The following is a 15,424-nucleotide window of genomic DNA, read 5'->3' on the forward strand; positions in this document are numbered from 1 at the left end:
GAATGAAAGACTACAGTAGGGTAAGAATAAAAGATTAGTGGGAACTCCAGGACCATTGATTACTAAATACTAAATAAATAAAATAAATGGTCTAGATCGACACCACACTAGCATTCTGGAAATTTGGCCAAGAACTGTGTACACTGCAATGTTTAATAAAAAACACGATGACATATTGTTTTTGATTTTGCAATACACATAGTAGTACAGAATTATATCTTTGTGACAAGAATGTTTCTGCTACTAAAAGCACATCTGTATTTCAAAGGTGAAAAGATACATACACCAATGATTAACCATCCACAACTAAGAACAACACTAGGGATACGAAGGTCAATTAATAACATTGGGCCTGATTCAGAGCCGGGCGCTCTGAAAGAGCACTCGCTCTGAATCAGGGCCAGCCTTTTTGATTTTTAGAGCTGCCTCCTGGCCGCTCGCTTAGCTGTGGGTGACCACCCACAGCCATAGCGAGCGGCCAGAAAGATGGTCGCGATGGTCAAGACCATCAGGCTTGCGACGAGACCCTTGTGGTAGGGTCTCGTTGCCGCAAGCCACAGAGAGAAATCTCTCCCACTGACATCACTCGTGATTTCAGTGGCGCCGCCCCCAAATGGAGGCGTTCACATGGGAACGCCTCTGTTTGGGCAGCCACTCCCCTGGCCCGCCCACCAAAGGGGGCGTGCTGTCACTGAACATCAACAGCACGCCCCCTTTGGTACGAGACCCGGAGCGACGGTTTGCCCGTTGCTATCCGGGTCTCGCGCATGCCCACGACGGAGCCGGCTCCGTCATGCGCATGCGCACTGGGCCACCATCGACCCATTTGCGAGCGCATAGTGCTCCCGAGCGGGTCTGTATCAGGCCCAGTGACTGTCCCTACTTGCTGCTTTTGTTATTATTAGATGTAATATATTACAATTAAAGCCTCATAATAAATGCACTCTGACTGAGCCTCCTCAGGGCATCACCACGTAATACACATAGTTACTTTTCACATCACCTTTTAATGTTTGTTTATTATTCATGTATTTTTTCATATATATTTTAACCACTCATTCCACAGTTATTGATTACTCGCACACATCTATACTTTACACTGCACTATCACTCTTTTTCCATTTTTGTGTGATGCCCTGGGGGGGTCCCTGGCTGGATTTTTGGGGTGCACTGCGCCCTGGACGTGAACCTCTTAGTGTTAGGGATTGCTAGTGACAGAGAAGCAGTGAAGAGGCCTAGCAGCTTCCCATGTATTTGCAAATGCATGCAACCAATATCTCTGATTTCTATTACCATATAGTGTTCATATGTTGTTGCTAGTACAATTCAGTGTGCTGAGGAACAATAGGGGGTTAAAACCCCCCTCTCTTTTCTACGTTATTATTACCCACATGGAGGAGCACATGACTGACAGATATGAAGACTGCTCAAACTATTTTGAGCAAATACAATGTCGGTGGAATGATAAACAGCCTTGCTGGAAACACATTTTCACTACTAGGAGAAACATTACTGATATATATGTTTGTTATTTGTACCATATAAGAACATATCTATTAGGTAGTTACCCACTGGTGTTAGGAAGATGCAGTGACAATGCATGTGAAACACGATTGAATTTGACACGCACTGGTAACCAGTATTTGCAGTGAAGGGGGGCATGGGGCTGGAATGCATAGTAAAAGTGAGTAAATAGACCAGACAGCAGGGACGTAGCTTGGCATAGCATGGAGTGACAGCGTCGTGCTGTAGCTCCCGCGGATTCTCCGGGTTTTCATCTTGTTCCCCCGGTGGTCTAGGGCTGACAACTTACCTGCTGGTGTGGGTACATCTCCTGCGGCCTCCAATGTCTCGCGTGGGTGACTCCAGTGCCTTGCTGTGACTGCATCTAATGTAGGGGTGTCTTGAGGCCTGTGGCGGTGTCTGCTCTCCTGTCCGTGGGTGCTCATGACGTGTGCGGGCCGTTGCCGCGAGACTGAACATTACCTCCTCCTGCAGCTGTTATACTCCATCCGAGGCGCTCCGCTCTGCTGTCGCCGGTGTTGGGGGGAGTTTGCTGCCTGTTGCCGCTCCTCCGCTGGGTCTCTGGTTTGATGAGTCACTGTGCGGCCGCCATCTTGGAACCTGGCATCTCCTGGGCTGTGCTCCTCCATTATACTACTCCTGCTGTGTACTGCTCCCCTGATGCAGCTGTTAGTCTACAGTGCTCCCTATTGTTGGTGACTTTTGGATTATATCCTTCCTGTCTGACTAAGAGTGCCTCTTGGTTCCTAAAAGGTGGAGCATATTAAATTCATAATAGCTGTGCTGCAGGCTGTTAGCATACAGTCACTACCTCTGCAGTTGCTGGTCTTCATAGTGCCTCTCTTACATTATAGTGTGTGTGGAGTGCCCTCATATTATTAGTATCAACATGGGGAAAACTGGCAATGCCACTGGGGCTGCTACCAGGCTGGAGAAATATGCCAGAACCTCTCAGGCACCTCAATCATCTAATCAGGTTGTGGCTGACCCCCCTCCCCTCCACCTCTTGAGGGTGATGCTGACCATAGCGGTGCGTCACATTCCACTCAGCAAATTTTACAGGCCATTTCTACTTCTGAGCAACGAGTTACTGAAAAAATTGACCAGGTTCAGATTGATGTGTCCCTGCTCTGCCAGTATCTATAAAAAATAAGGGAGAGAGTGGGTGAAGCGGAGCACCGCATTTCGGATCTGGAAGATGTCACCTCCCCATTAAAGCATAAAGTTGAGGATTTGTCTTCTCTGGTGGCATCCATTCAAGCTAAACTTTCTGATGCTGAGGCTCGGCTCAGACGCAACAATATCCGTCTTGTTGGGCTTCCTGAGAGGTCGATGGGCTCTACTCCTGATAAATCTCTCAAGGACTGGCTAAGTCATCTATTTACCTGTGAGGCTTTCAGTCCCCAATTTGCTGTGGAGCGTGCCCACAGGCTCCCCTCCAGACCTCCTCCACCTGGAGCTCCTGCTAGAACCTTCATTTCCCATCTGCTACACTTTAAAGATCGGGACACTGTTCTTCGTTTGGCCCGTAGCAAGGGTCCGCTGCAGTTTGAGAACCATTCTGTTTCAGTTTTCCCGGATTTCGCATTGGAGGTGCATAAGAGTCGCTCGCAGTTCTTGCAAGTCAAGCGTAAACTCCGGGACAGTATCCAGTACTCCATGTTGTTTCCTGCGAGACTGCGAGTGGTGCATAATAATACTACTCATTTCTTTGCTACTCTCCACGATGTGGAGGCATGGTTGGAGAGGCAGCCCGTGCTCCTAGTTGAAATTTCTTTGTTTCAAATTGTTTGAATCTCTCAATCTGGGTGCTGATATACACACTGCTACAGGCTTCTGTAGTAACTTATGCAAACCCTTTATTTATTTATTTTCTGTTCTATTATTTGATATTTTATTGAGTGTTCTATTTTTGTATAATATGGTATGTTGATCTATATTGTACTGTGTTGTATAGTACTCTAATTCGGTTAATATTATGTTTTCGATGTAAGATTTATAAATGATTGTTCCACAAGGGGACCGGTTATAATTATATTCTAAGGGAGTCTCCTGCTGGATATAGTTATAGAAATTTATTTTCTATACCCTCAATAGTATGTGCTCTACATAGGGTCTAGATTGGGTTATTAGTTTGTTTTTCGCTAGTTTTTAGGGGGGTGGTAAGGGCATGGGGATTAGGTATACCGCAGGTTATGTAGGTTATACAGGGTGGGTTAGGGTTGGGACAGTTTGTTTGTTTTGTTTCCTTTTCTTTAGGTCATCAGTATATATACTGTATGTTTTACTCTCTGTTTCTCGTGGCCTACTATGCTATCTATGTTTGATATGGTTGCTTGGGCCCGCATTGAGCCATCTCATTATGTATTTTATTTTATCCTGTTTTTTGATGCTGTGTTTGAGATCCGATGATTGCTTATGGTGGTGCATTCCGATTCCTTGGTTGGAACGTTCGGGTTTAAATGACAAAATTAAACGTTCGCTGGTTATGTCTCAAATTAAGAAGTTTCATGCTGAAATTATAGGTTTGTCAGAAACCCACTTATGCGGTAGTAAAGTTTTGGCACTTAAGAAACCTTGGGTTGGGCATATGTACCATTCTACATTCTCACACAATGCGAGGGGGGTTTCGGTCCTCATTAAAAAGTCCTTACAATTCAGTTTGGAATCTAGTCTAGTTGATACCCATGGTAGGTTTGTCTTTCTCTGGGCCACTATTGATCATATCCTCCTTCATATATTGGCTGTATACATTCCTCCTCCATACAATAATGAAGTTCTTCGACAGGCTGCTCTATTCATTGGCCAATCCAATGGTACCCCTGTGATATGTATAGGCGACTTTAATAATGTTATGGATCGACATTAGGATCGGTGGAGGGAAATTGCTTATATTGTTGTGCCTTCTCCTTCGCCCACTCTGTTTGCCAATCTTGTTGCTGAACTAGATTTGATTGATGTCTGGCATTGCAGGAACCCATCTACTACTCAGTACTCATGTCAATCTGCTTCCTTCCATACGTTGTCTCGTATAGACATGGTTTTGATTTCCCCTAGTATATTGTCCATGGTATCTGGGGTGGATTATTTATCCAGAGGTATCTCCGACCACTCCCCTGTATTACTTACCTTAAACATGTCCCAGGATAAGGGGTTAGCTTCTGGAAATTGCACCCATTTTGGTTGTACATAATGGGGCTAGTCCTGATCATGTTGCAGCATGGAAGGACTTTAATTCAGATAATCTTTCCAATCCCATCCGAATCCTACTAGTAGGCATGATGCTTTTAAAGCTTATATGCGGGGCTCCTTTACTAAGCATATTTCTGAAATTAAAACGCATAATAGGAGGGGGAGACCCGACTTGAACTCCTGTGCTCACAGCTGGAGTCTCAATATATCCTATCTCAATCGACCCTTAATCGTGAGTTGTGCCCAGAGGGAGTAGTTGGAGCACTCTAGGGTTGTGCCCGTCACGTACGGACACGCCGGGCAGCCCCCAAGCGCTGCTGACAGGGAGAATAGATGCCGGGCGCATGCGCCAGGTGTCTATTCACCGGCTGTGACCGGGTCACCGCACATTTCCCCACCCGCGGGACATTGCGACCCGCGGGTGGACCCGCAGGCTGTGAGAGCAGGGCGCTTTTTGTCCTTCTGATGGAGGGCAGGGCGCTTTTTGCCCTCCAGAAGGAGAGCAGGACGCCGCGCCCCGCTAAAAAAGCCTAGCGGGAACGCTAGTTGGAGGAAATTGATGCAGCTATTTCTTCTTTCCCCGCCTCTAAGGCCCCTGGCAGTGATGGGATTCCTATGGAAGTATACAGACAATTTAAAGATTACTTTGTTCCGTATTTATTGGACCTGTTCAGGTCTTTATTTGAATGGGGATCTCTTCCGCCTTCTATGTCTGAAGCTATTATTGTAGTATTAATCAAACCTGGGAAGGACTCTACCTGAGTCTTACCGTCCTATTTCTTTGTTAACTACCGATGTCAAAATTTTGGCCAAAATACTTGCTACACATTTGAATTTAGTAATCACGTCACTTATTCATCCTGACCAGACTGGTTTTATGCCGGGGAAGTCTATGGCCCAGAATCTTTGTAGATTATTTTATCATTTGCAAAGAAGTGACATGCTCAGGGAGGAGGCAGTGGTGATGTCTTTGGATGCCACCAAGGCCTTCGACTCGGTAGAATCGGTAGTGTCTGTAAATGGGTATATGTCAGCTTCTTTCCCTTTAGCAATGGGGACTCGCCAGGGTTGTCCGCTGTCTCCTGCCCTTTTTGCTATAGCTATTGAGCCACTGGCTTGTTTATTACGTGCAGATCCTGATGTTCAAGGTATTAAAATTGGTGCAGTTGAGGATATTGTGGCCCTATATGCAGACAATATGCTTTTGTTTTTAAAGGATTCAGAGGATTCATTGGAATCAGTGTTGCGTATTATTGAATTGTTTGGTGTTTTTTCAGGATTGCTTATCAATTGGGATAAATCTAGCATATTCCCCATTTTCGGCCGTATTCCTGAACGAGAGCAGCTGTTAACGATACTGCCTTTGAACCTCTATACACCCCTGCCTATACCTTCTGTTATCCTGCCTATAAACCTTTAAGGATGACGCTATTTTGCGTACGCAGTTATACAATAAATAAAGACTCCAGACCTAGAACCTGTGGTTCCAAAACACAAAGTATTATTCAAGTAAAAGTACAGTCAGTTACACGCTAGTTATAAGTACAATTTGGCGCAAAGGAATTATACAGACCCAAGTACAGTTATACATGCGCAGCGCTCTGGACCAGATGTAGGCCTCAGCAAGAAACCCCTTGTCAATCAGCATTCAGCACGAAGACCAGGAACCCAGGGTCAGAGCACACATATTTATATCCGCCAGGAATAAACAACACAATAGAGAAGTTTGTTGCTAATACCATTGGTCCTAAAGGAGAGGGCATATTTTACAAGGCATTTAACAGGTTGGTTCAAATAGACACAATCCAGCCTCTGACAACTGGTGGTCTATGGTTTCCCGCCTCATGCAAATCCTAACAGTTGTTCATATAATGTACATTTTGTTGCTTGAAGTCTCTGCGGTCCATAAGTTGAGAATGCATGTTGCGATCTCTCCATCAATATTACCGGAATACTGTTGAGAGAGTACGCAACAGTACTCTCTCAACAGTACAATACCAAGTCTTCTTTAAGGCCATCCATGAGTATGGTGACAATCATTCCCCTGTGGTGAGTGCTATCTTTAATATCTTCTAACCCAGTGTACTGGGTGATAGTCTGCAGAGCCCGGTCGCAATAATCTGCAGATTTACTCTCCTTTTGCTTTATGGTGAAAATTTTGTTCCAGTTAACTACTACTGGAAAATATATACCCAATTGAGTTATTATGCTTGAAATATTATCTTTGTTTAGTTGGTCTGTTAAGGGAACGTCACCATCCAATACACAATCCGTGATAAATTTTGTCACGTGGTAGACAGGCCCTTAACACCACACGCCAATCTTTATTAGTTGGCTCATGAGAACTACCCAAATTCCTCAAAAATCTCTGACATTTGGCTAGTTTCTTTTTGGGATCGGGGAAATCATATATGATGGAATTTAGTTCTGCTCTTGTCAAAGGACAATGCATTACCACTTCCCTCGTGGGAACTATACCATTCGCATCTGCATTTCCATTCGGAACAGTTATTGTCCGAATGGGATGCAGACCGGTAGCGCTGCTACCTTCGACCTTGTTACCTGGCTGGGGGTTTAATCTGTTGCTGCTACGTATGGTATTAACAACTTCCTCTACAGGTGCAGAGGGTGTTAGCACTTCCCTTGCTGTTACCGATGGAGATGGCAGCACCACTCGTGATTGTCGTGGCGTAGCATCTATCATTTGTACAGCATGGGAAATGGCAGACATTACAATAGGCTCATCATCCACATCATGAACATTTTCTTTATAGTTACTTAAGAGAGGGTACAAATTGCTTGTTACATTTTTATGGGTATTTTTGATAACTGTACTTGCACCTCCATCCACATAAGGATAACTGCTGGCAATACCTTCCGCAACGTTACCTTGCTGCACGTGCGCGCCATTTTGCGGCTCGCCCGCACTGCAATTCAGCGTCGCGGATGTATTCTCTGGCAATGCACTCGCAACGCTAATTTGCGTCGCTTGCGCATTTTTAAGCCACGCATCCCCTTCATGCTGCCACAACTTTAAACATTCATAATATTTGACCTTTTTCTCTCGGGAGCGCATCAAACTGATGTGATCCCGGACATTATCTAATACATCTTTATCAAAACTACCAATTCTGGGAAACGGTCTAACACTCTTCATCGTCATTTTAAACCATACATCACAATACCTTATTGCATGCATAATACGACGGGCCGATCCAAACGGCGCTTCCATTAGCAGCACATCATTGTCTAACATCTCTATTGTTTGCATGGCTCCCATTATTAGACAACTCCTACGTTTTTCAATAAAGATTTAAACTGGTGAAAGACAGTCAAGATACTTTTACTTACCTGTGGACGATTTAAACGGCAGCGCCCACACACCTGTGAAGATTTGAAGAAGGTTACTCCACACACCCGGATAAGATTTAAGAAGGCAACTTCCACACCTATGGAAGTTTAAGTCGGCTACTTCCACACACCTCTCTACAACAAAAACAACATGTACACACCTGCTACTGTGTATAGAAAGGTAAGCTGCTTACCGAGCGGCTAGCATTTAGCCCTTAAAGGTCATACGGTACCTCTAACTTTAGGGAACAAGTTACCCCTACCAACAAATACTCACTGTTACACACTTTTTTCCTGCGCAGAAAAATACACGTTAACCCAGATATTGACAACAATTGAAAGAATGTAAACCTCAACGGCTTTGTTTAAACACGTGGCAGCACGACCGGAAGTACGTATACGCTATTGTGCGACCAGTCGCATACACAATAATGCGACTACCACACAACCGTATGACAACCTTTAGCTGCGTACACAAAAGTGCGTCTTTACTGTGTGCAAAACTGCGACTCAGCCGCGTGTTCAATACTGCGGCACCCCTTTAAATGTTAGGTTCTATCAACAAAGGAAAACAAACCTTGTCCCTGGATTCTAGTCAGCGTCCCTGGCTCACACGAAAACGGGTAGTGATCTCTCAGTAACAAGAGGTTGCAGGTACTACATTCTCACGCAATGCGAGGGGGCTTACTTATCACGTATAAAACCTTAGTTACGAAATAATCTTTATTTCCTAGCAATTATAATAAATGTGCATACTTGAATCTTATACCTTAAAGCTTATGGAACCTTGTATGTGAATATGTAATGTGTGAGTATGTGGGGTTTGATGTAAAGACGCTAGTTAACTTGGGACAGATGCGTGTGCATGAAGCTAATATTCAGCGTTTTCATACAGGATCTTATGCATTCGGTAATATGCGACTAGTTAACAGCGCAATTGTGCGTATTAATGTGTGTATGAGAAATGGTGAAAGATGCAATCGCATGATGCTAATAGTAATATCGCCACATGTACTAAAGTGTGAGTTTATCTAAAATGGCGCTTGGGCGGCCATTCACAAAATGGCGTCTTGCGATCTCATTTCTAAGATGGTGTCGCTGCGATCAAATTTTAAACTGATCTTGTCTCAGCCAATTATCCAGCTTCGACAGTCCACCCTTTGATAGCGAACAACATACTATCACAATATGATTTTAAAATATAATTTAGGCTTACATTTATATACTATTTAGTGTTATTATGGGATGGCACAAGGTGGTTCTTAATCCATCAATAATGTGTCTCTGAGTGGGGACATAAAACTACTATTATCGCACACCACGGATCTTGGAAGATCATGTGAAAGGTGTGGGGATACACCAGTCCTATAAAGGTAGTCTTGAAGGGGAAATTTGAGACTTTACATTATCTGAGGTGTTTTAAAATAACATTTCAATAATACATTCTATGCATGTCTAAATATAATACATTAAATGATGGTATTTCCTAGTTCAGGGTTGTAATGCAGTTCTGTATTTACCTCAGTATTCATACTGACCACCATCATAATTTCGTTCTTTCGTTTTACTCTATTTTTACATTTTCCACACTTCAATACAATAGGAACACACCGGACACATATGCCAATTATTATGATGACAATCAGTATAAGGATTAAGAATTTGCCGATGCTGGCGATCACTTCCTGGACCCATTCCCCTAGACCTGAGAACCATTTCACTGGGTTCAGCCATGAAACCCATCCTTCTATCTTCTCCCCTACTTCAGCCACTGAAGCATTATGGTCCTTACGAATTTCCCATTTTAACTGCAGAATTTCATCCATCTTCCGGTCTATCACTTCCTTAGGGTCATGGTATTATTGGTGACATAGGTGCAACATTTTACTCCAAATTGGGTGGCCAACGTTACGCAATACCCTCCAGTAACAGCAGTTAAATAATTCAACACTAGCCTGTGTTGCACCAGTTCTTTCTTGTACGCTTGCAATTCTCTCCCTGTATACCTGAATGTGTCATCGTACATCTCGGTGATATTATCTATTAATTTAGCAAGTTCCTGAATATATCTAAAATTTAATGTACCCCGAGCGATCCCGGTGGGATCCAATGCGACTAAAACTTGAAAGCCAGTTGTCTCACTAATTAACTGAGTGGCTTTATGCACGTCACCCGGTATCATATTTTGTTTGCCTCTGTGTTCATATTGCGTGTGAAGATATGGTGATGGTGTGTTTTTATGTATACCAAGCATTTCAACATGTGTGAGGGTCATAACTTCTGGGACTACTCTTCCCAGGTAACACAAACCTTCGGAACTCGGGGAGAGCCACTTATACGCTTTTCTTCCACATATAAAATATACATTATCAGGGAGAACATAAGGAATGGTATGCATCATTATCATTAAACACATTTCCCTTGCAAACAATCCTATTTCTGGGTCTTCCATCTGGTACATGCAAGTTTCTGGCTGTATTATTTTAGCACAATAACCATCTGGCACCTTACCAATAATTTATTTGGTGGAACTCAATGCATACCGGTACCTAAAATGTCTCCCACTAGATTTAATTGAGCGTAACAGATCATGGTTTATGGACTCATTATCAGCTCTTTGTGAGAAGGTCATCGTCTGATTATTCCCTGTCACTTCCCAACTCCCGAGTTTATTGGGGTTGGTTATGTTTAAACACAAAAGTGATCTATCTACTTGGAATTGATATAGTTTGAAATTAGGTGGTTTGGATGAGAGGAATTTTCCATCCAATGTTTTCCCTTTCTGTAATTCTAAAATTTCCGTGATATTCAGCGGAAATGGCACCAACCCTACATTATGCTGTCCCTGTGGCACATGTGAACACACCCAGCAATCAGTTTGATTTAACACTTTGCCTACCATGCTATGATAATCCTCTAAAGGATACCCACCCCAGTACGGGTTATATTTAGGCTGGCACCGCTGGAAACAATTCTCATCAACTAGGGACCCACAAAGCTCACAAATACAGGAATCTTCAGACGAGAAACTTTTACACCATCCCCGAGTATCCAGAATAACAGTAACAGTACTAAGATTGGTCAGACACTCCCCTGATTGGCATAGCGCTGCCATCAGCTCCCATCTCCTCTATCGGTCCTCCATCACAGAAACTGGGTATCCCCAAACAGATCATCATGACAGAAACTCTGGAAGAAAGAACTAGGATGACCTCAGCAGACCACTCCATTGCTGGGAGCACTGATCTACACATTTCTTTAGCTCAGGTATCTCACCGTCACCTTTTTAATCCTTTCGGCACAAGCTCACAATTGACAGGTCCACGTTATTGGCCTCGTCTCCGCCTTGTATCTCCACCGGTTGGTTAACCTCCCTATAGTGAGTGGAATGGACCCACGTATCTTCCCCGGCCACCCTTTGAGGATGTGGTACTTTGTCAACAATCGTCAGATACGGACCTTTCCAGCAATCAGTCAAACGACCTGAGCTAAAAAAATTCGGATCATAACATATTCCACAGGTTTGACATCATGACAGTTTGATTAGACATGTTAGTTAATAACACTTTCAATTTCTGTTATTCTTATTCATCTTTGTATCTCAAAGGGGGGGACACATAAAAGAAATGACAGTCTGGAACGATCTTGGTTTTATTACCCATCACCTTACACATGTTCTGGGAAACGTCACCTGTAAAATGAGTCCCCCTATCACCTTGAATAATTCTAGGGATATTGGGCTTCATTCAGAGGCGGCCGTACGGTCTACGACCGCACGGCCGCCTTAATGTTTGTCCAGTGTGCATGCGTACGAGGGAGCCGGCTCCTTCGTGCGCAGGTGTGAGACCCGCTACGACCGACAGCGCCGGTCGTAGCGGGTCTCTTTCCAAATGGGGCGAGCTGTCGATGTTGATTGACAGCTCACCCCGTTTGGAAGGCGGGCCGGGAGGGGGGGGTGGCAGCCCAAACGGAGGCGTTCCCATGGGAACGCCTGCCGTTGGGGGAGGCCCCACTGACATCACTAGTGATGTCAGTGGAGAGCTTCCGGCTCTGACAGAGCCAGAAGCTCTCTGGGGCTTACGACAAGTGAGACCCTACCCTAGGGTCTCGTCGTAAGCCCTGATGGTCGCGATGGTCTATGACCATCGCGACCATCACCCTAGCGGTCGTTAGAGCTGTGGGTGTAAACCCATAGCCTAACAACCGAAACAGAGGCGGCCGGTCAGGATGCAAGCGGCCGCCCAGTTTCTGAGCGACCGCTTGCATCCTCCGACCGCCTCTGAATGAGGGCATAGTATCTGCATACAGGTTCCTGCAATTAAATCTTGTTATTAATAGCTATTGCTCTAAATAATGCCTGGGCCCCTGGGTTGGATAGTATTCCGAGTATTTGACCTTAGCCTGGCATGGCTGCCGTTTATCTTTAGCAACCTGGTGTCCTGTGTGTGAGAGATAAAGCACAACAGTTTAATATAATTTAAACATGACCTAAATACAACAATAAATTGTCCACATTTTACATTAGAACAGATCCATTGGCAGGTTGAAAAGATTGTAAACAGTCATATAAGGCCTGAGAGAAGATAGTGGGGTTGCCTATGAACCCAAGGGAAACCCGTGTTCATGTGTGGTGTTCTTCACTTTGCAGTACTTACTTATGTGTCCCACTTGATGACAGTTAAAATATCTTTTTGAACGGGGTGGATGAAAGGATTGTTGTGGGAGTTGAGCAAGAGGGAAAGATGGTGGGTGGGTAGGAATATGGAGGATAAGGGTATGGTGGGAGGTATGAAGTTTGTGGGTAGCAAGGGACCTGTGGTTGTGTATGATATGTGGGGTAAGGATGTGTTTGCTGTGGTGTGGGATTGGTGAGGACGTGATTGGTGAGGACGTGTAACCTCACCAATCTCAGGTGCAAGTATGTGTACAGGTGCAGGTGTGTCTACTGGCTGTGATGTTACATTCATTCCTTCCAGAGCTTGGATACTGACAGCCATTAGCTTTTCACTCTGGGTCTCTCTCTTCTTTGAGATGTTTTTATCATGTTCTATGGCGGATTCTATGAGGGTATCTATTGTGACTCCCCTCCAGCCAGGCTGTGAGGTCTGAACCCGGGTCTTTAAGGCCATCCATGAGTATGGTGACAATCATTCCCCTGTGGTGAGTGCTATCTTTAATATCTTCTAACCCAGTGTACTGGGTGATAGTCTGCAGAGCCCGGTCGCAATAATCTGCAGATTCACTCTCCTTTTGCTTTATGGTGAAAATTTTGTTCCAGTTAACTACTACTGGAAAATATATACCCAATTGAGTTATTATGCTTGAAATATTATCTTGGTTTACTTGGTCTGTTAAGGGAACGTCACCATCCAATACACAATCCGTGATAAGTTTTGTCATGTGGTAGACAGGCCCTTAACACCACACGCCAATCTTTATTAGTTGGCTCATGAGAACTACCCAAATTCCTCAAAAATCTCTGACATTTGGCTAGTTCCTTTTTGGGATCGGGGAAATCATATATGATGGAATTTAGTCCTGCTCTTGTCAAAGGACAATGCATTACCACTTCCCTCGTGGGCACTACACTGTTCGCATCTGCATTTCCATTCGGAACAGTTATTGTCCGAATGGGATGCAGACCGGTAGCGCTGCTACCTTTGACCTTGTTACCTGGCTGGGGGTTTAATCTGTTGCTGCTACGTATGGTATTAACAACTTCCTCTACGGGTGCAGAGGGTGTTAGCACTTCCCTTGCTGTTACCGATGGAGATGGCGGCACCACTCGTGAATGTCGTGGCGTAGCATCTATCATTTGTGCAGCATGGGAAATGGCAGACATTACAATAGGCTCATCATCCACATCATGAACATTTTCTTTATAGTTACTTAAGAGAGGGTACAAATTGCTTGTTACATTTTTATGGGTATTTTTGATAACTGTACTTGCACCTCCATCCACATAAGGTGGAGGTGGTGCGCGTGAACTGCTGGCAATACCTTCCACAACGCTACCTTGCTGCACGTGCGCGCCATTTTGCAGCTCGCCCGCACTGCAATTCAGCGTCGCGGATGTATTCTCTGGCAATGCGCTCGCAACGCTAGTTTGCGTCGCTTGCGCATTTTTAAGCCACGCATCCCCTTCATGCTGCCACAACTTTAAACATTCATAATATTTGACCTTTTTCTCTCGGGAGCGCATCAAACTGATGTGATCCCGGACATTATCTAATACATCTTTATCAAAACTACCAATTCTGGGAAACGGTCTAACACTCTTCATCGTCATTTTAAACCACACATCACAATACCTTATTGCATAAGTACCGTACTTAGTATGCATAATACGACGGGCCGATCCAAACGGCGCTTCAATTAGCAGCACATCATTGTCTAACATCTCTATTGTTTGCATGGCTCCCATTCTGAGACAACTCCTACGTTTTTCAATAAAGATTTAAACTGGTGAAAGACAGTCAAGATACTTTCACTTACCTGTGGACGATTTAAACGGCAGCGCCCACACACCTGTGAAGATTTGAAGAAGGCTACTCCACACACCCGGATAAGATTTAAGAAGGCAACTTCCACACCAATGGAAGTTTAAGTCGGCTACTTCCACGCACCTCTCTACAACAAAAACAACATGTACACACCTGCTACTGTGTATAGAAAGGTAAGCTGCTTACCGAGCGGCTAGCACTTAGCCCTTAAAGGTCATACGGTACCTCTAACTTTAGGGAACAAGTTACCCCTACCAACAAATACTCACTGTTACACACTTTTTTCCTGCACAGAAAAATACGCGTTAACCCAGATATTGACAACAATTGAAAGAATGTAAACCTCAACGGCTTTGTTTAAACACGTGGCAGCACGACCGGAAGTACGTATACGCTATTGTGTGACCAGTCGCATACACAATAATGCGACTACCACACAACCGTATGACAACCTTTAGCTGCGTACACAAAAGTGCGTCTTTACTGTGCGGAAAACTGCGACTCAGCCGTGTGTTCAATACTGCGGCACCCCTTTAAATGTTAGGTTCTATCAACAAAGGAAAACAAACTTTTTCCTCTCTTGTCCCTGGATTCTAGTCAGCATCCCTGGCTCACACGAAAACGGGTAGCAATCTCTCAGCACCGAGCGGTTGCAGGTAAACCCTGCATGTGGCCACTCCACCCTTTGGTGAGAAATCGATAACCGTAAGTGCCGTGTGAGTGGGTAAGTGACTTCACTATGAGCCCCCAACTAACGATACTACCTTTGAACCTCTATACACCCCTGCCTATACCTTCTGATATCCTGCCTATAAACCTTTAAGGATGACGCTATTTTGCGTACGCAGTTATAC

At 44.4% G+C, this 15,424-nt stretch overlaps 1 protein-coding gene across 3 annotated transcripts in view; it reads right to left on the bottom strand.

Annotated features, from left to right (window-relative positions):
- The window catches only part of DLG3 (discs large MAGUK scaffold protein 3), a 237,297-nt gene that overhangs the window by 101,117 nt on the left and 120,756 nt on the right, over nucleotides 1-15,424 (bottom strand). The gene's annotated exons all lie outside the window — the stretch shown is intronic.

This window comes from Taudactylus pleione, unplaced genomic scaffold (genome assembly GCF_031769625.1).
Source record: "Taudactylus pleione unplaced genomic scaffold, aTauple2 ptg000375l, whole genome shotgun sequence".
Lineage (NCBI taxonomy): Eukaryota > Metazoa > Chordata > Amphibia > Anura > Myobatrachidae > Taudactylus > Taudactylus pleione.